At 35.7% G+C, this 25,924-nt stretch overlaps 1 protein-coding gene across 7 annotated transcripts in view; it reads left to right on the top strand.

The window, feature by feature from the left end:
- Positions 1–25,924, top strand: part of Sytl5 (synaptotagmin like 5) — a 258,603-nt gene that overhangs the window by 93,900 nt on the left and 138,779 nt on the right. The window contains exon 1 of one of the 7 annotated variants that reach the window (XM_021262577.2): positions 18,084–18,217. The exons of the other annotated variants lie outside the window; for them this stretch is intronic. The gene's annotated coding sequence lies outside the window, so the exon portion shown is untranslated. Of the gene's footprint in view, positions 1–18,083; positions 18,218–25,924 lie in introns of those variants that run through there. 7 annotated transcript variants of the gene reach the window in all.

The raw sequence follows: 25,924 nt of genomic DNA, 5'->3' as shown, positions 1-25,924 counted from the left end.
AGTTTATATTCTATAAAATGCTAATGTTAAATAATCTTTCAAAACTCAGTGGACCATATATGTGTAGGTCCATTTCTAGATTCTCTGTTTTATTCAAATGATCTATATGTCTTTCCTTACACCAACACTGCCTTGATTACTGTAGCTTTAGAAGAAGTCTTAAAATTAGGTATTAAAAGTCTTCCAACACTGTTTTTTTTTCCTTTTTAACTTTTCTAGGTCCTTTGTACTCCCACATAACTTTTAAATTTCAATATCCAATTCTTCATTTATAGCAAGTATACACAGACCTGAATTTTTATATATACCTTGTGTTTTCTAATCCTGCTAAATTCAAATACAAGTTCTAGGGGCTCCTAGAGATTTCTTAGTATTTTCTCTGAAGATGATCATTTCATCTACATGTAAAGATTTTGCTTCTACCTTGCCAATCCTGTCCTGATTGTGTCATTTTATTGCCAGACTATTTTGGTTGGGCCTAGCTTTCAAAGTTTAATGGACAGATAAAGACTAAGCATATCTACCCTTGTTCCCCACCTTAAGGAGAAAGCATTGTATCTTCTCCATTCATATAAGGTGTTCTCACTGGAAGTATGGAGTACGTGTCTTTAATCTGTTGAGAAGGTTCTGTTCTACTTCTAGTCTCCTGATAGCTCTTACCATGGACAGCTGTAGAATATAGTCCAATACTTCTTCTCCAACTAGTGACACGATCATATGGCTTTTTCCTTTCCTCTGTTAAAATGATGACTTTTGGGAGTGAATTTTCCAAAGCTGAACCAACACTGCCATCCCTATAAGAAAACCACTTTCTACATACTGCCAGATCTGACTTCTAATAATTTGTTTTGTTAAACAAATTTTTATCTATGTTCATACTTTTTTCTTCTATTTTCTTTATCTAGTTTTAGGATTAGCACAATGTTGATTTCCTAAAATGAGGGTAGAAGTGTTCCTTCTTTTTTCTGCTTTAATTGTTTGATATAATTTATCAGTTAAAATGTATATGAGCCTGCTGTTGTCATATAGGTAGTTTTTCCAGCTAGGAATATACTTTCTTTAATAGGTGCTATTCAAATTTTATATTTCCTCCAGAGTTAGTTTCATTAATTTGTCTTCCAAGGTACTTCTTAGAAGTTGTCAAGTTTATTTCAAAAAAGATTTTTATAATATGCTTTCTATATCCTTTTAAATTCTGTAAAATCTGTGGTAATGTCTCCTAGATCTTGATATTGTAATTTAAAAAATATATATAACTTATATTGTGTAATAGGAATAAAAGTTCTAAAGGAGCAGGGGAAGTGGGAGGGGTAGGGGAAAGGAAAAAAAGGGAAAAGAAAAAATATGTGAAAAGAAAAGAAATGGAAACAAAGTCTTTGCAAATAGGGAAGGGTGGAGGGGGTGAAGGGAGGGCAAGGCAAGGGGAAAAAAATAAGAACCAAGATACTCATGTAATGGTACAAGATCCCAATGATGAATGTAACTGTGTTTTATAACTAAAATGTACCAATAAACTTAATTTGAAAAAAAAACAATAGCATGCCTAAAAATGAACTATCTAGGAATCAATCTAATGAAGGAAGTAAAAGACCTCTACTTTGAAAACTACAGCACTCTGAGAAAAGAGATCAAAGAGGATATCAGAAAATGGAAAGACATACCTTGTTCCTGGATAGAAAGAACCAATATAGTGAAAATGGCCATACTTCCAAAACTGCTATACAGACTCAATGCAATCCCCATTGAAATCCTCATGGCATATTTCACAGAACTAGAAAAAATGATCCAAAAATTCATTGGGAATCAGAAGACATCTAGAATAGCAAAAGCAACTCTAGGCAATGAAGACAAGACCATGAGTATCATAATCTCCAACTTGAAACTATACTACAAAGCCACTGTAATAAAAACAGAATGGCACTGACAAAGAAACAGACCTGAGGATCAATGGAACAGATTAGAAGATTTGGAAATAACTCCAGACATACTAAGCCACTTCATCTTTGACAAAGGAGCCAAACACCCTCACTGGAGGAAGAAAAGATAGCCTCTTTAATAAATGGTACTGGGAAAACTGGGTTTCAACTTGCCAAAAATTAAAACTAGACTCATATTTTTCACCATGCACTAAACTAAATTTGAAATGGATCAAAGATCTAAATATTAAAACAGAAACACTAAACCTGCTGGAATATATGTCAGGAAGAACTCTTGAAGACATTGGCGCAAGAAAAGATTTCATGAACAAAACCTCAGTTGCATGGGAGCCAGTGCAATTAAGGTTAATTGCCCCTCTTAACTTGATACCCAAACACATCTTCCTAAACAGTTAATCTCCAAATAGACAGAGTAATGTTGATAATTCACATTATGACTATCCAGCATAGAAATGAGAACATAATAATCCTGTCCTCAAAGATTTGATAGTTCCAGCATTTTTCATAAGTCATAGTCTCTTTTGGGATCAAAGGCAAGGGCTTAGCCATGTACCTCTGTAAAAATTACAGAACAAGTTACATAATCTCAAGCTCAAAGGATACATGGCAAACATTTCCATTCCAAAAAGGAAGAGTAGAAGATATAAAAAAAACTGGACCGAACTAAGACTGAAACTCAACAAGGCAAACATTAAGTCCTATAGTTCCATATCCAGTATCTAGAGCAGATGGTAGTAAGATGTGAATTCCAAAGGGCTTGGGACACCCTACCATGACCTTGCTGTTTGCAGCCCACCCAACCTCTTTTGAACTATGTCCACTGCCAGCCTCCAGCTTTTCTTGGCAAAATGATCCACATTCCTGGCATCTCTGACTTTCTGGAGTTTCCACTGCACCTTCGCTTTCATTCCCACAGCTTCACTCACTGCCTTCTCAGTGGCTCTTGCCTGGCCTCCAGACCGTCCTTTAAAACATTGATGGAAGAAACCTCCCTGACCTCACAACTCTTACAATCTGCATGGGGGTAAAACCAGAAAGACCTTGGTGGTGCCAAGGTCTACTGATAACATGGGCAGAACCAGGTCCCCTTGCACCACGGTTGCAGTAGCCTCTGAGTGCCTGGATGGCTGACCACAGTGAATTGCAACCTGGGGAATCAATTCCCTAGGTGGCCCTTCTGGAGCAGAGTACTCAAGGAATCTCTTCTTAAATGAAAAGCTTACAATTTTGGACCTTTGAATCTATTATGGATGGAATCTTGATGATTTCTGAGATGCCCGAAGACACCTTTTTGTTTTCCTATAGAAAGTATTTAGTTTCTTTTTAATGATGCTTTTATCTTCAGCAACCACATTTCTTTTGGCTCCAGATTTACCCATGATTCCTTATGGGTCAAAATTAAAGTTTTTCAATTTTTTCTGTCCTACATTTTCGCCCCTGATTCTTACTATAAATCTTGCTAAAAGCAGCCAGTAATATTCAAGCTATAGCTTGAATGTTTGGTTGTCTTAAAATTTCCACTGTCAGATTAGTTAGTCCATCAGCTTTAATGGCAGTCTTCTGCAAAGTCTCAGGACATGGGCAAAATGTAGCCACATTTTCTGCCAAAATGTAACACATATGGCTTTTCATCCAGTTGCTAATGGAGACCTTGTTCTCAACTGAACCTTCCTGAGCCTTTCACTGTCTGCATTCTTATCAAAATTCTGGTCTTCTGAAGTTCGTCTAGAATTACTCATCAGACTCTGTTTAGAGCATTTTAGGACTACTCTAGTGGGTCTTTCCAAACCCCTTTTTAAACCAGCTCCAAAGATTTCTGACCCACACAATGATGTACAGTCACAGCAGCAACCCTACTTCTCTGGTACCAATTTCTTAACTTATAGTAGATGAACAATACTGTTATATGCCCTGTCCAGTGAAATGACTCTAGTTATTTAAATGTGTAGCAATCCCAGATTTCTGTAAAAATTTCTAAATGATGATTTTTATGGTTTAGATTAAAAAATGTTCCCCCAAATTCTCATGTGTATGGAAGATGATTGGATCATGGGGATGATATAGCTGATATAGTTAGCAGATGGGATCTGAGTGGAGGTGGGGTCACTGGGGCTGTGACCTGGAGCAGTGTATTCTTGTCCCTGGTTTCTCCCTTTTTCTCTGCTTCTTGGATGCCATGATCTGTGCACCTTTTTCCTTGCTATTCTCCTGTGTCATACTGTCTTTGCCTTAGAGCCAGCTGATCATGGATGAAAATCATGATTAACTTCTCCTTTTTTAAGTTATGAGTGTTGGGTATTGTGTTTCAGCAACAAAGAAAGTGACTAACAAAGTGATGCTCAGTTTCCTTACCTGCTGTGCCCAATCAGTAACAGTTTATGGCCATCACAAGTTCTGAATCCACAGTTTGTACAACATTGGAATATTCAATTTATTTTATTCTATGCTTTTAAAAGTGGTGTGATTTTAAATATGATGAAAGTCAGCAAATAGGGATTTATTGGTATTGTTTTAATATTTGTCTTTCAGAGTCCTTCAAGAAAGTAAAAGATTAGTTTCTCCTAATGTCCTAAAATAACTGTGGGGAAAATATTCCTAAAATACTTCTGCTAAAGCAAAATATGCTAAAGTAAACCAGTTAGCAGGAGGAAGGCAGGTTAGATACCGGGATTGTAAGATATTTGAGGTCTGAAATGTAGTATGAAAATAATTCACCAACTCAGCTGTGCAGAGGAGTCTTCATTACATACAGAAACAGTATCAAAATGATCCGGAGGAGAACTAAGTTCTGGTATCCTGTAGTGTGATTTACTTGGAGGCCCATTAGCTTCCAGGGATATAAAATCAGAAGGGTGAAAAATTGTTTCAAAGTTCTGTTTGAGGTATAAAATTGATGGACCAAAGTCTTTTCCTAGGAAAAGATCTCTACTGAAAATGGGTAAATGGTGTTCAGAGGACAGGATTTTTTTTTTTTTTTGGTACCAGGGATTGAACTCAGGACCTTGCACTTGCGAGGCAGGCAGCAGCGCCACTGAGCTAAATCCCTGGCCCTAGATGACAGATTTTTTAAGGACTCTATACCTGACATCTGAAACCACAGAGGCCCAGAGATGATGATCAGCTTGGTCAAGGCCACATGGTGGAGTGAACAGCACAGTGGTGATGAGGATCTGTTATGGAGGTTCTTTCTTTTCTCTACTCTGTCCAGGAAGAAGGCTTTGAGATAGAAAGCATCTGATATTCTCCTTTGGGAAAGTGAAAGTTAAGTCTCCAATACCAAGTTCTTAGGGTTTTTTGATTTCCAGGAAAGCTCTCTGCAAATAGAATAGCTATCCCTTGCTTTTTTCTTCGTTCATATGTACCTAGGAATCTGTCCATTTCTTCAGTGTTTTCCATCTTATTAGAGTACAGGTTCTCCAAGTAGGTATTGATGATCTTCTGGATTTCTGCAGGATCTGTTGTGATTTCACCCTTTTCATTCCTAATTGCATGAATTTGAGTCTTTAATTTTTTTGATATGGTTGGCTAAGGGTTTATCAATTTTATTTAATTTTTCAAAGAACCAACTCCTTGATTCATTGATTCTTTGTATTGTTTTCTTAGTCTCAATTGCATTAATTTCTGCTCTGATCTTTATAATTTCCTCCCTTGTGCAAGCTTTTGAACGTCCATTAACTCACTGTTACATCATTCAAGATTTTCAGTTATCTAAAGATTTTAGAAATGTTCTCAAGATGATATACTATAAAACCTTATGAATGTGAGAATGCAAGCTTGTCAGAAAAATAATTCAATTTAATTAAATAAATTTATGATTTCCAAGTCTTAAACTTGTGGTTGAAGTAATTCTAGATCATTTATTAGTAAAACTATACATTTTGGAAAAACATATACAAAAAGCATAAAAATGTATGATTTTATGATACTCAATACTACTAAATTAGAGAAGACATAATTGTTTTCATAAAACCTATAATAGGGTTCTCCAGAGAAAATGAACCAACAGGATGTGTGTGCATGTGTGTGTGTGTGTGTGTGTGGTGTATAAAGAGATTTATTATTGAAATTGGTTCACTCAGTTGTAGAATCCAAGAAGTCCCACAGTCTGCAAGGTTAAAAGCCAGGAAATCATAATTCAGCCTGAGTCTGAAGGCTTGAGAAGGGGTTAGGAGAAGGGACATGGCATAAATCCCTACCTGAGTTCATAGGCCTGAGAATCAGGAATGCTGATTTCTGAGGCCAAGACAAGATGGATTTCCCAGCTCAGAGGAAGTGATTTTGCCCTTCCTCCATATTTTTCTATTTGGGCCCTCAATGAGCTGGAAGATGCCTACTCACATTTGTGAGGGTAGTCTCTTTACTCAATTTAACTGACTCAAATGTTAGTCTCTTTCAGAAGCATCCACATAGACATAGTTAGGAATATTTTACCAGTTATCAGTATTCCTTAGCTCAGTCAAATTGACAGAGAAAATTAACCATCAAAATTCACAAAATATTAAGCTAGTCTTGTTTTCCAAAAATTTGCATAAATTACGAGTTTAAATTCTTAAAATGATTATAGACATAGAAGATGATATTCAATCGTGGAAACCTAACAGAAATTGCTATTTGGGTTTCAGAATTTCTTGAGAGTACTTGCTTTTCCTTTTTTCCCTTTTGGAATGAAGCTATCCATAACTTTTATCATATGCCTACCATATGTCACTATTCTACTTGAGAGTAAATAACTTGATTTCTAGTTTCACATGCCCACAAAGGGAAAATTTTTCTCCAGGATGTATCATGCTCATAACCTTACTCATACCTGATTAAATGATTCGCTTTTGGATTTTGAGTTGGTATGAAAATCTTTTGAGACTTTGGGGGTTGATAGAATAGGGTAAATGTATTTTGCATGTAAGAAGGACATGAATTTCTTGGGGGGGAAGGTTATGGACCTGGCTGTGTTGGGAAATGGCCCCAAAGGCATCCAGCTTCTAATCCCTAAACCTGTTAATGTTACCTATTAATGTTAGCAAAAAGAAACATTGCAGCTATGATAAAGGGAAGGGTTTTGAGATGTGGAGATTGTCCTGATTACATATATAAAACATAAATGCAACTACAGCTGTCCTTATATGAGGAAGGTGGAGGATGATCTGACACAGAAGAAGGCAGTATTACCAATGCAGTAAAATGCTATGTAATTGGCTTTGAAGATGGAGGAAGGGCTATGAGACAAGAAATAAAGTGAACGCCACTATAGGAAATGGTAAAAGCAAGGAAACACATTTTCCTCCAGGGCCTCTGGAGTGAGCAAGTCCCTACCAAAACCTAGACTTCAGCTGAGGTAAAACAATTCAAACGTCTGACTTCCAAAATCACAAGAGAATCACAAATTCACGTGGCTGCAAGCAGCTTGCCAGCTGCTGCTGGTGAGGCAAAGTGAAAGTAAAAATATTCCCCCATGGAGCCGCATTGGGACTGAAAGAGCCAGCAGCAGCTGGAATCTTCAAGGAAAGCATGGGATATTGCTCCCAGAGTGTCCCTCTACAGCCAACAGCTGGTGCACCCCCAACTCAGTGAACCCTTCCATACCATCACACTCACGGAGAGGGATGACAAGAGTTCCTATCCCAAGAACCCTATCAGCATTAGCCTCTGTCTTCAGGCCTGCAACCTGGTGGAATGAAGTCATAAAACTGGGTTAGCTTCACTACTGCAGTGAAAGGATAAGAAGTGATATTGGGGTGTGAACTCTCAGGCTCTCTGGGAAAGAGGCTACTTGTGAATCACATATTCACTGTCTCAGTGGAATATTGAAATTTGGATATTTTCTAGGTTTGGGATTTTTTCTTGGTTTATTTTGTAATGTGTGGCAATGTTAGGCCCTTTTATGGTTTTTTGTATTTATTAGGTTTATGCTTTTAAATATTTTTCCTCCATTTGCTCTGATTTAGTTGATGTCTAGATTCTCTCCCTCTTTTCAGCTCCCTTTCTAGTTTCTTCACCTCAAACCACTGCAGAAATACTGTTAACATATTTCTTAATTTTTCCCAATATACAAACTCCTCCTCCCAAGTTTTTACTTTTCCATATTCAGCTCTCCCACAGTCACTCTTATCCTGTCTAATCTTAACCCTCAATCCTCCCTATCCTAAGCCGTTGACTCTTCCATATTTACCTAACCCCTTGTCCTCTTTATCAACATGTTCCAGCACACACGTAGCTTTCCCAGTCACAAAGTAAATCTCTTTTCTCCAATTTCTCACCTGTACCCCCACAAATATCCTCTTAAAACTCTCAACACTAGCCCCTCAACTCAACTAAAAGTACTCCAACAGATGCCACATCAAATTTTTTCTCATCTATCACTATCCCCACTACCAACCTCCCTCTCAGTGTTTTACACTTTTCATTCTCCTCCCTCCACTTCTCCTACTTCATTGAAGAAAAACTGCTAACAATAAATGATCACAGTCTGCAGAAAGGATAGACAAAGGGTTAAAGTGTAAATCCAAGATCAATCATATGTAAGTGATGGATGACTGGATCTGTTCATGCTGTTATAACCAGAAGTAATTCTTTCTGCAAAACATAGAGACAGAGTCCAATCACTTAAATTAAATAACAGAAAGGGTAAATACTACTGCTGGACATATAAAGCTGAAAATACTTCATGGGGAGGCAGCATCTTAGCAAAAATCTTCATATAACCTATAAGGTCTCCCTAACTCTATTAGGTCTCAACCTCACAGTAACCCCCAAAAAAAGAGGAATAAAAAATTTTAAAGATGGATCTACATAGGAAAGCAAGGCAACCGAAGACCACCAAGGTCTTCCAACTCTCCTAAGGCAGAGCAAGGGGTCACAAATAGAGAAAAAGCAAATATCAGGTAGCAGAACTCTACAAAACGTTTATAGAAGGGATGAAGAAACTAGACGAGTTCAAAAAGGAAATTAACCAGAGGTTTACAGCATTATTACTCAATATGCTCAAGGTGAATATGGGGTAAATAACTCAAAAATTTGATGAGCTAACCAAAACAGTTTAAAATATGAACGACAGATGCAACAAGTATATAGAATCCTTGAAAAGATGTCAGATAGAAATACCAGAAAAAAAAAACCATGTAGAATTCATAAATTGCAGAAATGACCAATGTGAAAATAGAGTATCTGAAATTGAGAACAAGATGTTAAATTATAAATAAGTATTCAAAAAAGCCACACACAAACAAAAAAATAAGAGAACAAGAAAAGACCATACAGCAGCTTACTAGACAACACTAAGAAGACCAACCTAAGGCTAATTGGAGTTAGAGAAAAGCTAGAAGATAGCACAGATGTACTAAAGTCAAATCAAAATTGATCAAAGAACTTAACATTAAAACAGAAACACTGAAACCGTGGAAAGTTAAAATAGATAAACACTTGAAGTCATAGACATGGGCATAGACTTTCTGAAGAGAACCACATTTGTACAAGACTTAAGAGCAAGAGTTAACAAATGAGATTACATCAAATCAAAAGAAGAATCAATTAGTAAAGAGACAATATACAGAGTTGAAAAAAAATTTCCCAGTTATTCCTCATACAGAAGACTACTGCCTAAAATATATAAAGAACTCAAAGATTTTCAACATGGCTGAATAGAGAAGTCATATTGGAGATACTCAGAGAAAAATCTACTAAAATCACAGGTAATTGGAAGAAAGAGGGACAAATATCCTGATGCCAAAATCAATCTGAAATATGAAACTTTTAGATCAGATAAAACATAAGCATAGTTTATAAAAAGCAAAGCAGTCCACAGGGCTGCCTGCAGAACCTCCACCTGGGTGTAGTGCAGGAACAGCCATTCTGGGAAGTTGCCAAAAAGGTGACTGAACCCCAATAACATGGAAGAATCAAGCCACAAAGGATAGACTGGGTTATATGGTCTCTTGTTTCTTTTGCCCTCCTCCAAACAGAGGGCTTTGCAGCCTGGCAACGTATTTCACTGGCACACACAGGGGCAAGTGACCAGGAAGCTGCTCCCTCCCTGGTATTCCACCAGTTTGTTCTCAGTCTATGAAAGGATAAAAAGCAACTTCTGACTGAGTTGGGAACCATAAATATTGGACTCATGCACCCAGCTCATACTTGAGAGAGGAGCATGGAACCTACAGGGTCACATCAAGACTGAATGATCCCAGAGCCTTCCAGGGAGGAACACACCATGAAGCAGAGCAGTAAACACTGTGTGCCTTAGTGGCAAATCAGAGCCTCTAAAGACAGTGAGATGAGGAATAGAGGCAGGGCAAAGGTAGTGAGTCTGAACAAAGCACACACTCCCCTCGCCCTGCTCCCAGCAACACAAGAGAGGAGAAAGCCGTGCCAGGTGAGTGGAACAGAGGAGGATGTGCAAGGGCCAGGAGGAGCCAACTGAATGAAGGACTCAGAGCAGGATTGGGCTATCATTGTCTCAGGGCCATACAACTGGAGGCCAAGACCAGCATTTAAGTCCTGTGGAGCTGAAAGAGCAGAGTTGAGCAGCACAGATTTCAGCTCAGACTTAGACACTAGCACAGAACTATGGAAATCAGAGAGATAGCTGAAAGTCTGTGGTCAGAGAAATTTTGTCTTTTTGTTTTGGTTGTTTAGATTTTTATTTTTGTTGTTAACTTTGTATTGCTTTGTTTTGTTCGTTTTTTCTTTTCTCTTTTCTCAACTTTTTTTACTTTTTGATTTTTACATGTGAGTGAACATTGTCTCTAAGTTTCCCAGTTTGCTTTGATCTTCTTTTATTTTCTCCTTTATTCTCTATCCCCTATTTTCTTCTCCAGTTTCCCAAAGTTTGAGTGATCTTCCTTTGTCCTTCAGCCTAGCTTCTAATATCTTTCTCTTCATTTATTTCTCTATTTTTCCCGTATACCTCTTAAATACTCCCCCAGGATAAAATCAGTCTACTAAGGGGAAATTCACTGCAGACAAGTTCATGGTTTATGTTAGATTTTTTTGTAGAACTACAGAACTTGCTCCTACAGTTAATGGTACCAAATTAATAGTTACCACAGTCTGTTTCTAGGCTATGCATGATGCTATTGTTATTGCTAATTGTACTACTTTAGCCAGGGCATCATACCTGTTGTGATCAGTTGTTCTTCCTTGCATGAAAACACTGTAATTGTCTTGGGTCTTAATCATTACCATAGTCCAATACCAAAGGATGGGTTGCTAGGCCAAATAGACAGCAACTTCTCATCCCTAATAAATTGGGAAGGTAGAATCTTAGGACAGACTCAAAGGCTAAGAGATAGCTCCACCTAGAAGACATTTCTGAAGAATAGTCATTTCCTAGGGAGGCTTTGATACTAGTGACAAAGCTACCTACCATAAACAATTTACAAATATCAACACAGAAAACAAATTTTAAAAAGAAAATAACAAGGCACAAAAACAAGATGCAACACCAGACATCCATTCTACCCAGGGAAAGTCCAGGGGACAACAAGGTAGAGGAAATCAGAAGCTATTCACCTGAATTTTCTAAAATTGTAGCAGTGAAACTAAAAAAGGAGATGAGTGAGGCTATAGAAAATAAGATCAGAAGTAATTTCTCAGGTTAAAAAAAAGATAACAATCATAATGAAGGACTTGGCTAATGAATCTAGAATAGACACAGATTTACAAAATAGAAGAGCTTAGGAAAATGATGGAAACCATGAATGCCCAACATAAGAAAGAAATGGAATCCATGAAATAGATTCAAACAGATAGATATCCAGGAGTTTAAAATTTCTATGGAAAATACACACAGCAGAATGAGCCAATGTGAACACAGAATATCAGACCTAGAAGACAGGATTACAGTTAGTGATCACAAAAATAAGTATTTCTTAAAATAGCAAAGGGCCATAAAAAATCAATGCAATAGCTGCAGTATGATGCAAAGGAGAACAGCATAAGATTGATTGGAGTCAACAAAAAAGCAGGAGACAGTACAAATGATATGAAAAACAAATCTTTTCACAGAAGTAAAGGCAGAAAACTTCTCAAGCATGGAAAAGGAATTTGACATACAGATAAATGAGGCATATAAAACTCCAATTAGCCATGACTAAAAAGAATCTACATCAAGGCATATACTAGTCAAGGTTCTAGAAATTCAGGAAAAGAACAAAATATTAAAGTCTGTCAGAGAAAAGAAACAAATCACTTATCAAGTAAAGCCCATCAGAATCACACTAGACTTCTCAACACAAAACCTTAAGTTAAAAAAAAGCTTGAAGAAAAGTATTTCAAGTCCTAAAAGAAAATAACCTCCAACTTAGATTGATGTACACTGCAAAACTTTCTTAAATAAGATACTTCTGTGACAGGGCCAGGGATTTAGCTCAGTGGTTCCGCCACCTGCCTAGCAAATGCAAGGACCAGAGTTCGATCCCTGGTACCAAAAAAAAAAAAAAGATAGTTCTGTGACAAAGAACACCTGAAGAAATTAATGACCAGCAAACCAGCACTTCAAAATGTTCTGAAGGATATTCCAGAAAGAGATAAGAAAGACTACAATTCCATAAACCAATAGAAAGAATCCACCAGGTAAAGTAACCAATTAAATAGTGGGGAAATAAAGGGAACCAACAACAGGAAAATAACATAACAAGGATAAGTAAATACATATCAGTTATAACCATCAATATAAATGGTCTCAATTCACCAATCAAAAGAAACAGACTGGCAGAATGGATCAAGAAACAAAAGATCCAACAATAGATGTCTGCAGAGTGTTTCACTCCACAACATCGGAATACACATTCTCACCTGCCCATGGGATGTTCTCCAAAATAGACCACATACTACCTCATACAACATACTTAAGTAAATGCAAAGGAATTGTAATTACCCTGGTCATGTTGTCAGACTATAGTGGAATGAAATTGGAAATCAATGCCAAAGAAACCACAAAGCTACATAAACACATGGAAATTAAATAACATGTTCTTGAAAGACCAATGTGTCACAGATGAAATTAAAGAAAAAATTAGACAGTTTCTACAATTAAACAATAATACCAGTACAACATAGTAGAACTTATGAGACACAATGAAAGCACCTCTACAAGGGAAATTTATAAAGATGAATTTCCATATCAGAAAAATAGAACGAGCTCAAATAAACAACCTAATGTTGAACCTCAAGCTTCTAGAAAAAGAGGAGCAAATAAGGCCCAAAGCTCATACAAGGGAGGAAATTATAAAGACCAGAGCAGAAATTTATACATTTGATACTAAAATTAGAAGACAAAGGATCAATGAATCAAAGAGTTGGTTCTTTGACAAACCCTTAGCCAATCTTATCAAGAAGGAAAGAAAAGACTCAAATCTGGGCAAACAGTGATGAAATGGGTGAAATCACACAGATCCTGCAGAAATCCAGAAGATCATCACTACCTACTTTGAAAACCTGTATTCAAATAAGATGGAAAACACAGATGAAATGGACAGATTCCTAGGTACATATGAATTACTAACTGAATCAAGAAGATATAAAAATTCTAAATAACTCAGTATCAATCAATGAAATTGAAAATGTAATTAAAATCTTAGCAACAAAGAAAATCTCAGGTCCTGATGCTTTCACTGCTGAATTTTACAAAATATTTAGGGAAGGCCTGATGCCACTGCTTCTGAAACTCTTTGATGAAAGTGAAATGGAAGCAATACTGTCAAAGTCATTCCTGGAAGCAAATATTACCCTGATACCAAAACCAGAGAAAGACTCAACCAAAAAAGAGAACTACAGGCCAATCTCCCTAATGAACATAGATGTGAAAATCCTCAATATGATACTGGCAAACAGAATGCAGCAAATCATCAAAAACATTATACACCATGACCAAGTAGGATTCATCTCAGGGATGCAGGGATGGTTCAACATAAGCAAATCAATAAATGTAATACACCATATTAACAGAGCCAAGAATAAAAACCATATGGTCATCTCAATAGATGCAGAAAAAGCATTTGACAAACTCCAACACCTATTCATGATAAAAACCCTACAGAAAATTGGAATAGATTGTCTTTATCTCAATCTCATAAAAGCCATCTATGAAAAGCAACAGCCAATATCATACAAATGGAAAAAAACTGGGGGCTTTCACTCTAAAATCAAGAACACCACAAGGATGTCCACTATCACCACTATTATTCAGTATACCTCTGGAAACACTAGCCAGAGCAATTATGAAAGAGAAAGAAATAAGGTTAGGAAAATTATCTTTATTTGTGGATAACATGATACTCTACATAGAAGACCACAAAACCTGTACAAAAAGATTCCTAGATTTAATAACCAAATTCAGTAGCATAGCTGGATACAAAGTCAATCCTCAAAAATCAATAGCATTACTGTACACAAATAACAAATTCACTGAGAGATAAATTAGGGAAACAACACCTTTCACAATAGCATCCAAAAAAGCCCTAAATGCCTATGTATCCATCTAATGAAGGAAGTAAAAGACCTTTACATTGAAAACTACAGTACTCTGAAAAAGGAGATCAGAGAGGATGTAAGAAAATGGACAGATAGACCTTGTTCTTGGGTAGGAAGAACCAATGTAGTGAAAATGGCCATACTTCCAAAATTACTATACAGGTTTAATGCAATCCTCATCAAAATACCAACAGCATACCTCACAGAATTAGAGAAAACAATGCTAAAATTCATTAGGAAACAGGAGAGACCTAGAATAGCAAAAGCAATTCTGGGCAACAAAGGCAAGGCAGGGGGCATCACAATCCCTGAGTTGAAATTATACTACAAAGCTACTGTAATAAAAACAGCATGGTACTTGCAAAGAAAAAAAAAGACTTGATAATCAATACAATAAATTGGAAGATCCAGAAACAGTTCCAAACATGCTCAGCTACCTTACCTTTGACAAAGGTACAAACACCTTCACTGGAAGAAAGATAGCCTCTTTAATAAATGGTGCTGGAAAAACTGGCTTTCCACATGCCAAAGATTAAATCTAGACCCATATCTCTCACCATGCACTAAACTGAAATCAAAATGGATCAAAGACCTAAATATTAAAACAGAAACCCTAAATCTACTGGAAGATAGAATAGGTAGAACTCTTGAAGAGATAGGTGTAGGCAAAGACCTTATGAACAAAACCCCAATCACACAGGAAATAATATAAAGTGTCAATAAATAGGATTTCATCTTACTAAAGTGTTTTTCTGGTGTGAGAAATTGAAAGTGTAAATAGGACCAAAATGTGTGATAGATATTGGGAAAGGGGAAGAAAATGCTCAAATGGGAAGGGGAGCAAGGAATTGGGGGTGGGGGGGGAAGAAAAAAAGAGAATAGAAGGAAAAAATAGAACAAAGCTTTTACAAATAATGAGGGGAAGAGGGGTTGAAGGGAGAAGAGAAGGTTTGGGGGAAAAAAGAAAAATCAATATATATTATGTATGTACAGGTACAAATTTCTCATGATGAATATGATCTATGTATATCTTAAACATACCTATAAAATTAACAATAAAAAACTTATAACACCTAAAATAAAAGACCCAATCAAGAAATTGGCAAGTGAAATCAGCAGACACTTCACAGAGGCAGAAGTACAAATGACTAAATAGTATAGGAAAAAATATTCAACATCTCCGTCCATTACAAAAATACAAATTAAAATAACACTGAGATTCTGTCTTATCCAAGAAAGAATCACAATCATCAAGAAACCAAAAAATAACTAACGTTGGTGGTGTGGCTGTGGTGAAAAAGGAACCCTCTTCCATTTTTGGTGGGAATGTAAGCTAGTATAACCATTATGGAAATCTACATAGAAATTTCTCAAAGAACTAAAATTCTCTATGACCAAGCTATCCCTCTTCTAGGTATCATCCCTAAAGTGCTAAGACATCATACTATAGTGATACATGCATAGTGATACATACATACATAGCAGCGCAATTCATAATAGCTGAATCCTAGAAGCAGCCTGTAGACCCATTGGTAGATGATTGGATAAATAAAATGTGATATCTATACATACTGGAATACTACTTGGCTATAAAGAAGGATAAATTTGAGACATTTGAGGAAAATGGGTGCACTTAGAAAATACAGTGTTGAATGAAATAAACTACACAAACAAGCTTAAATACTGTATGGTATCTCTCATTTGAGTAAGGTGAAGTACAAAAGAAGAGAATAATGTAGGATGAATAGAAGTCAAGGGCATGGATATCTTCCGAATGGGAAGGGGTGCAAGAGACTAAGGGTAAGTGGCAAAGGGGAGGGGAAGGGGAAATAAGTAAAGATATCCCATGTTCGGGAACCTAATCACCTCAATGAATGTAAATATTATATGGCATAACATGAAATACGATTAATAATATCAACAAGAACAATAATGGGAAAAGAGGAATCAAAGGAGGGGGTGTGAGGGGAAGGGAAGGGGATTAAAAAATAAACAAATTATATTATGTATCCATATCCACTCCTCAAGACGATTGTAAACTGCAGGTACTGTAAACATGTACTAATAAAAAGAATCACAAGATAAGTATGTTTTGTTTTGAGCCACCATGATTGTAGTATTTTGTTACAGAAGCCATTGGAAACTAATACACAACCCAAATTAACTACTTCTATTTCAATTCTTGTCTCTGCATATGTTTACAAGGAAACTCAAGGTAAGGCCCTTCTTAAGTACAAAGGATACAGAGGATGCAGAGGTTCCTGGACATCTAACAAAATTACAGTAAGACCAATAATGGACCCACCCTTAACTATCCTAGAACTCAGCCCTTACAAGATTTACCGAGGAGGCACAATTTGCAGATTGATTTCCCAAAATTACACAGGCTTAGGAAAAATGTTGGGCTTTCTGTATAACTAACTCTCCATAGAATAAAACAAAACTTACTGAATTGCCTAATAGAACAAAAAGTCAATACTATTCAGGGGAAACTATCAAAACACTCTTTGCAGCGTGTCTCTACATTGTCCAATGTACAGTATAAATTATTCAACATGAAAAGAAACAGAAAAATTTTACCTTAGAGTCAAGGACATATAAAAAAAGACAATAGAAACAAACCTGATGATACCCAGTTAGTTTGCTGAACTTTATAAACACTTTAAAGCAATTATTATATGTGCAAATATGCCAAGGAAAATATATTCACAGAATGAAAGAAAAATAAGGTCTTAATTGATGTACAGATAGTAAATGTCAGTAGAGAAATAGAAAGTATAAAATTAATCCAACGGAAATTTTAGAACTTAAAATTACATTATCCAAAAAACACACTACATGGGCTTATCAGTTTGAAGATGGCTGAAGTGAACTTGAAAAACAGAATAAAACACGCATACTTAAGACTTCTCTAAAGTGCTGTTTTGGCTTCTCTTATATGACTTTTTGGACACAAAAAAGTAAAAACTCTCTTGATACTTAAAGCTACACTCATCTTTTTGGTTACCTAGTAACCATCTTTGGGATCCTCCGTTGCAGCTAACACAGTATCTGACAGGGCTTATATTAATAAATAATTATCTTGGGGAAATAATCTTCCAAAAATTTCACTTTCTTCAAGGCAAGATGCAGTATAGTTACTACACATGCTAGGAAGACCTTATTATCTAATGTTCAATGCAATGTCGTGGTTAAATAGGTATTTGTAATTGGGTTATGGTACTGGAATGCCTACACTTAGCTTCTGGTTCTACTAATTGGGCAGACTACTCAGTTTGTTCATTTGTAATGTAAAGACAATAGTATTAGTGCATAACTAATAAAGTTTGGGAGTTGTAGAGGGATGAGGTTTGTAAAGAACTTGCAACAGTGCTGGCACATATATTTAGTTGTTATTATTACATGTATTTTTTTCCTTGGGTGCTTTAAGAATAGAGTTTTTCAGAGTTAGAAAAAATAAAAGAATGAATCACTTTCAAAACATTGGTGGAAAAATATGTCATGTCAAAAATCCTCTTAAATGTGCATTAGAAGATTAAATTGATTACCTTTCCCTTCCTGATCCCAGCTCAGCTATGTAGACACTGCCTACTTCTTGGAATAGCTGTCTACCACAGATAAACATTACTCGGTGCTACTGGGTGTGTTCCATGTGTAAATAGGTTGTGGGAACACGGGAGGCTGGTTTTTCAAGTTCCTGCTCCAGGACTTCATGAGGGGCAAGTAGTCCAGAATTCTACAGTTTGTGTATCTGAAAGAAAAGGGAGCCTACAAAAATGTTCTATCCTTCAGAATGCAGTAACCTTCAGGCTGAGGTAAGACTAATACGTTTAGGGACTCTCCAGTGTGATATCTGCTTTCTTGATTGTTATATTTTGTGTGTTTGTACAGGAAGGTGGTAAGTCAGGAAGAAAATGACTCCTTCCACCACTTGATATTGGATTTTACAATAAAAGGAAAAAGAGAGGCATATATGTAAAAGGGACATTTTGACCTTTAGGCTGCTATAAATTTGATGGACTGGGATGAGAAATATGAGTATTGTGTTGTTATTAGCACTGAATTTAATCTGAAAAGTGAAACATTGCCATAGATCTTACTGAACAATGAATGTATCTAGGTACAAATATGTATCCCAGTGACACACAGAAATCAAGTTCACAGCAGGAGTGCTATGTCATTTTGCCAAAAACTTCTCACATGTCTATGTATATGACAGTGCTCTTCCTCTCAATTTCTTTCATTTATTAGAAATCTTGAATGTTGAATTTATCATCTTCTGAATTGTTTTTTGTATTCAGTAATATTCTTGATATGGACAAATACCCAACATGTTCGTGTGTGTGTGTAAAGTCTGGAAACCCTTGAATAGTTTTGATATGAATGTGATATTTTTAATAGCATGAAGAAATGAGAAATTGATTGAGAATATGAATAGGTACTGGAAAAATACATCAGGTTTTTAAAAATGTCCCTTCAATATATTTCTTATCAGCAATACTCTTTTCCTCATTCAAGTAAAGATATATTTTAGCAAAATAATATATCAAAATGTATACCTGGATAAAACAGGAGTTATATATATATATAAAACACAACACAGTGAGTATAAAATAGCATTTATATGTAATAATACATTTAAAAAATACAAATTAAATACTAATTTCCTTAAAATATTTCATAAAAGGAATTATGTATTTATGTTTTCATTTGTAATAAGTTGTTTATATGGTGTTTAGACAACAACTTCAACACATGACATTACAATTCATACTCTGTATCTTGAGTGCACAAAGCCATTCTGTGGACTCCAGTGAAATCCCTAACTAGGGCCTTAACATAAACCCACATATGCTTATATATTTTGATAGAGCAACTAATATCAGGAAAATGGATAAGAGAAAAGGTGAAAAAATATCTTATTTGTCTCTCGGTCATTGAATCATGTTTTTTCTAGGATTTATAAGTTCCTAAAGTTCTCTGTTAGCCTGAATTTGGGGATTATCTGTGTTGTCTTTCAACTTATTCTGGTTTGATAAAGTATTCTAACAGACTTAATGAATGAAATTATTGGATGTCTACCACTTTGTGTCTTGGAACACATTTAGCATGTTTGTTGAAACTATCTTCGTATAATTATTTAGTATGTTAAGGGAAAGAAAGGGAAATGCAGCTTTAAAATATGTGAAATGAGCAATTTGTTTAACCTAAGCTTTACTACACAATGGCATATGTTATAGATGTTTTGCCAGCATATGTAAACACTTAGCTAATCATGTTTAATACTTTCTATTTAGGTTCATGTGTAACTATATTTTTGTGCATCCCATATGTTGCATGTGTCTTCTCTCTAGTTCCCTTTCTCTCTTGCCACTCCCTCCCCACACACATTTGCACATTTTAGATGATTTCACAGAAGTCTAACTTCTCTTCAGCAGGTTTCATTCCTGGTGATCTCTCTCTGTGGGTGGTTTCATAATTTCTTATAATCTCTGTTTTTCCACATCTTCTGATTATGATTTCTCCATATCCCCCATCAATCCTAGTCCACAGATGTCTGATCCCACTGAAGACAACAATAAAACAAGTGGCTCTCAATTTGCCTATATCACTTGCTGATCTGACAACTGTAGTGGCTACTCTTAAGTTCTGAAAGATCATCTGGAAGTGGGCCAGAGCTCAGAGAGAAACAAAATGTGATAAATATATGTGTTCTAGGAAGGCAAGTTCACTAGATCAGGTTTCTCTTCCCTTTCAGCAAATCATAAGATATGGTTAATGAAACATGCTCCTATGGCTTCATTTTCTTTTGTACAAATTGAGTTTTGCAACCAGGCAAAGTGGTACATGCCTGTAATCCCAACCCTCTGGGAGGTGGAGGCAGGAGAATTCCAAGTTTGAGCACAGCCTGAGCAACTCAGTGGCTTCCCAAGACCCTGTCTTAAAATAAAACTTTTTAAAGGGCTGGAATATAGCTCAGTGTAAAGGCCCTGAGCTCAATTCCTAGTACTGTAAAAAAATAGCTTTAAAAAATTATGACAAAATCTACCTTGATCACATTACTAACGCTGTACTCCCAAGTCACCTGTATATAGTGTTGTATATATATCCATTACATATGTATGTATTCATTCATTCAATAATTTTTTAGTAACAGGTATTGGTCATACACTGCTAGGCACTGGAGGTTTTTTATCTGAATAATTTTCTTTTTTATTTTATGAAAAAACTCAAAAATTTTATAACAACATAATAAGAAAATTAACAATAGCTAATACACTGTGTATCATTATCTTCAAAGTTAAAGGTATAGACCAAAAAGATTCTTACAAAGAAGAGACAGATAATACAAAATTTTCTTTTTCTTTGTTTTTTTTGGGGGGTACTGGGGATCGAACTCTGGACCTTATGCTTGTAAGGCAGGCGCCGGAACCACTGAGCTAAATCCCTGGCCCTAAAATATTTTTAAAACAACTAAATAGGTGAGGACTAACATGAAGAATAAAGAACACAAAAATATTAGTCCCCCCCAAAATAAATGACCCAATCAAAAATTGACCACTGAAACAGACACTTCTCAGAAGATGTACAAATGGACAATACATGAAAAAATGCTCATTATCCCTGGCCATCAGAAAAATGCAAATTAAAACTACAATGAGTTACCATCTTACCCTCAAAGGAATGAATATCATCAAAAATCCTTTCATTTCTTGCATCATGTATGTCTAACCATCATCCTTTCTCACCTCTTTTCTTTTTTTCTCTATTTTCTCATCCTTTCCTCCCTTAGTTCAAGAGCTGCTTAGAATTCAAGATCTTGATCAAGCCCACTTGCATGGAAATGCAAAACCACAGGGTGAGCACTCATTCCTAACCCAACCCATTAGTCATATCAAAAATGATCTTGTCATCTGGGGCAGAACTGAGCAAAAACACACTACGGAGTCATCAACATTCAGAGAAACCATTTGGGGTCTCCAGGATGGGCCCTTTTCAAAAACATAGTTTGGTTAAAGAAAAAAATAGTTAAATAGTCTAAAATAGTTAAATAGTGTTAAATAGTTTTTCCTTTAGATTCATGAAATAATGTCAGTATGTCATGGAATCAAAATGTCAGTATGGAAATGTTAAGAAAGTAGACACATGTGTCCTCTGTATTCCAAAGATCCCTTTAAGAAACAGAGCTTTCTATTATTTCAGAGTGCAGCAGACCTTAAAAATGCCATTATTTTCAAATTATAGAATAATTGCTTAGAGTGTGTACTTTTGTTAACATGTAGTAGTTCCCCTGAAAGAGATTTTCGCTTTGTTTTTCATATTAAGAAAGAAAAAATAATACTTAGAATAATCCAGGGGTTGTTTTAAGTGTTTTAAATTTTTTTGTTCTTTGGATTGGTTTGGTTGTTTAATTTTGATTTTTGTTTGTCAGCTTTTTGAGACAGGTTCTCACTATGTAGTCCAAGCTGGTCTTGAACTTGCTATGTAGTCCAGGGCTGGCATCTAATTTGTGATCCTACTACCTCAGCCTCCTGAGTCCTGGGATTACAGTGTACCTTTAAAGCCCATCAAACCTTGCTTTGAAATGTTTTTTAACTCATTTAATCTTCACAAGAACTCCATGAGTTAGACATATCATCATCATCCCATTCACATAAGAATAAACTAAGGAACATAAATATCATGCACAGTTAATGGGTAATCGGGCCATGTTTCAAACCCAGGCAGCCAAGCACCAGAACTCATATTCTCAGGCATTGAGTGACAACATCTCAGCACCTCTGGAGTTCTGGCCTGCATGCTGTAGCTCCAGTTTTCTTTGACAAGTGCCATTAAATGTTTGATAATTTTTTTACAGTAGATGAAATTTACTTAAATAATAAGTATCCCCAATACGTAGTAATTCTATGCAAGAAGAGTCTGGTTTTTCTCATCCAGGGTTTTATATTTGAACATCAAAGTTCTGAAATACTGATGCTTTATATTCCTCTATACTTAATTCATGCTGCTGGGCATGGGGGTGTATATTAGTGCATATTAATTTTCATCTTTTCTTTGCTAATATTTCAAAAGTTCACATTGGTCTGGGGGGTTAGCATTTTGTTCTGTTTCCTAGTTTATTTCATTATTCTAAAATTTTTAATTCTTGGAATGTAATCATTATGTACTATAACACATACTAATAGAAAAATTAAGTCAATTTTAAAATAAAATTTTAAATTGTCTTTCTAAATTTACATAATGACTATACATATTTATGAGGCATGGTTATTTTCTATTTTAATTACCTTTTGTTTATTTAAATGTTCTTTCACCTTAATTTTTAAATTTCCCCTAAACTTTACCAGCTACAAATATTGTTTTCCTTCACTTTCCTCTTTACTGAAAAAAAATTAAAATCAAATTTACCTTCACTGAACCCTTAAAAACCTCACTCATTTCTGAGTAAGCACAGTACCATTTGTAACTCTTGTTAAAGTTTAATTTAGTTTCTAATGTTTGTAACAGCCGAGTTACTTAGGCTAATTTGATTTAATCTTTGTAACAAAATGTCAGAAAACACTCTGTCCCTACATTAAGAACATGTCCAATTCATTTAAGGGTTGGTAGTACCCATAAATAAACTTCCGTCACATTTTCATTTTGGTGTTGTGCAGTCAGAAAATATTTCAGAGATTATCAGGACTTAGAGGGAAACTAAGAAAATGAATTTTATAAACAACCCTCAGATATACATCATTCTAAAGCAAGTAAAATAGTCAAGACTAAATAATATATTTTTTAATTTTTAAAAATGTTTATTTTAATGTAATATAAGTAGATATTAATAAAGAGAATATAAAAGCTGTTCTGTGAAAAGATAATTGTTCATAACAAAGTAATTAGAGCATAACAATGGTGAATACACTGTATATTATGATCTTAAAAGAACATATATCTATCTCTCAACTCATTTCTTAATATCCCTTTTTTCTCCATAAAACATTTTAATTATTAACAAAATATCTCACACATGTTTAATAGTTTTTAAAAATTATTTAATGCTGACAATGTTTTCTAAGAATGGGAGTGGTAGACTTCAACAAAATATAGATGTCATGGGAAGTAGGGATGTGTGTAAGAATCAACTTGGCATGTGGCCATCGGATAATGATGTTCTTATGTTCAAACATAGACTTTAAATCTAAATATACTTTTACAGGATTATAAAAATGAAAGTTTAGCAAGGGCCACTTAGTAAAAATACACTGCGAGGTCATATCAAATACATTTAATTCAAATGGCAGAGTACAGTGAAGTCCATTTATATGTCCTCCCAGAAGCAATGTATAGACAGCAATTAAATTATGTGATTAAAATTTTGAAGTTTATTGTATTAAATCAAGTGATAGGATATCAAGGATGAATTTTCAAACAAAGCAGTTAAAGCCTTGTGCAAAACAGATATTTTTCCAACTTTCAACAGATAATGGTATATTCAAAGACATGCCCACAGCCAAATGTTTGATTTTTATGTTGCACATTCTAATTAGAACAAGATGTGTACCAAAAACCCAATTTGTGTCTAATTTTTTTTTTTTTTGGTACCGGGGATAGAACTGGGGTCCTTGCACTTGTGCAGCAGGCGATGAAACTACTGAGCTAAATCCCCAGCCCCAAAACCCAATTTGTGATGAGGAATCACTTCCTTCTAATTCAGACACTAGCATAGAGAAAATTCTGTTGATCTTAACCTCAAGGAAGTCCATTCAGTCATGTTGAAAAAAAGAAAAAGATTTCAATGATCTGTTTTCACTAGCCATGTTTGAGAAGAAAGAATTTAACTTGTTTTAAACCATTCACAGCGACCACCAAATTATGTTTGCTGGCTATTACAGAGTTGAGTTCTGAACACAGGAAGACTTTTCTAAACAAATACACTACAAACTAAACAGCGATTGATTTTCTTTCAAGTCAATTCCTCTCTGAGTCTCATTGTTCTTGTGAATAATAGTTATGTTTGGCTTTATATTTAAGCACAATAGGACATACCTAAAAATTGTTCTACTGCAACCTACAGAATAAGGTCTTGAACAGGGATTAAATCTAGTAAAAATCTTTAATTATATTGAGAAAATTATCAAACCTATGAAACAGAGGCTGAAATATAGGTCTAATACTGCTACTAATAATAGTAACTGCTCACACTCTCTGAAGATTTACCATGAATACTCCAATATTGTCTATGGAATAAAGGTATACATAGGTTCAGTCTTGTGTCCAAGATCCCACAACTAAAAATCTCAGAGTCTAGATTTTTTTTAAGAGTAGAAAAAATTTATTGGGAGAAAGAAAGCTTCTGCCTAAGAGAGACAGAAGGGGGACCAGAAAGTGGGTTGTCCGCCCACCCCACTTTTCAAAGATGTTTTATACAGCAAAGGCATGTGGTGAGGCAGGTACAAAGTGGGACAAAACTATAAGACCCAATGGAAATTTACAAGGTGGGCATAAGGCAGGACAAAACCATGACCAACCAATAAGATTACAAGTACAGTCACCCAGGTAATATTGATTAAATGGGGATGAAATGGGAAGACAAGCCACATGCAAGGAATTTCCCATTTAGAATATCAATCACTGCTATCTATCTCTAGGAGAAGTAGTACTTTGTTTCCTTTTTATAATGCTAACCAGTGAATGTGTCTCAATTGTTCTCCATGTTGATTCCTTGCTGTGTTGGGTCCTGGAAGTCTGGCGCCTTAAGGGAGGCCCTGTCTACCTGCCAACAAGATATCTAATTAACTTACCTATCTATAATATTCCCCCCTCTGAAGAAGTGCTGCTAAGTGCTGTGAGGGGGCAAAGGGTGAAGACAGTTCTGGCTACTTCCAGCTGAAGAGGGTCGTAGTTGTCATCAGCAGTTAGAGTTACTCTACAGAGTCTATCTAAAGGCCCTCAATAGGTGCCAGGCATTGTCATCTTGGTAGCCATATAGCTTTGAGTCTGGAGGAGACAAAGCCAAACAAACAGTTAATACAAGGGCCAAATTATAAGGTCAGCAGGATTGCTATGAATATAACCAAAAAGGGTCTCCATGGGAGAAACTAGTAATAGCCTCCCACAAAGAGGATAAGGAGAAGGTCCAGGGGACTTCAGTATCCAACATAGAAGTCATATTGTATAGTTTAGCGGTTATGAGCTGTTTACAAGGTCGATCTAGTGAAACCCAGTAAAAGAACTCTAGCACATTTGTCATTGGTTCCATTTGTATGACCGCTTGGAGTTTGGCAGCCTCTAGGCAAGAATAAACAAAACTTTTAAGAAATTAGAGCATAATCTAAGCATGAGCACACTAGAATGAAAGGGCAGGTTGGGGAGAAAGTCACACTTGGAAGTTGAAATAGTGATTGTAGCCTGCTGACTCTTAGGTTCTTTTATTGATAAGAAGCTATCTATAAGTATAATGCTTTGTCATAAGTCTCTCTAGTTTCAGCTGTAAGAAGATGAGATAATTTGAAGAACAAATTTCACTAAGAAATATA

This window comes from Heterocephalus glaber, unplaced genomic scaffold (assembly GCF_053883595.1).
Source record: "Heterocephalus glaber isolate CG9 unplaced genomic scaffold, H.glaber_assembly_v1.0 deba00001547, whole genome shotgun sequence".
In the NCBI taxonomy this organism is placed as follows: Eukaryota; Metazoa; Chordata; class Mammalia; order Rodentia; family Bathyergidae; genus Heterocephalus; species Heterocephalus glaber.
The sequence above is the reverse complement of the archived record's forward strand: the minus strand, read 5'-3'. Positions and strand labels throughout refer to the sequence as shown.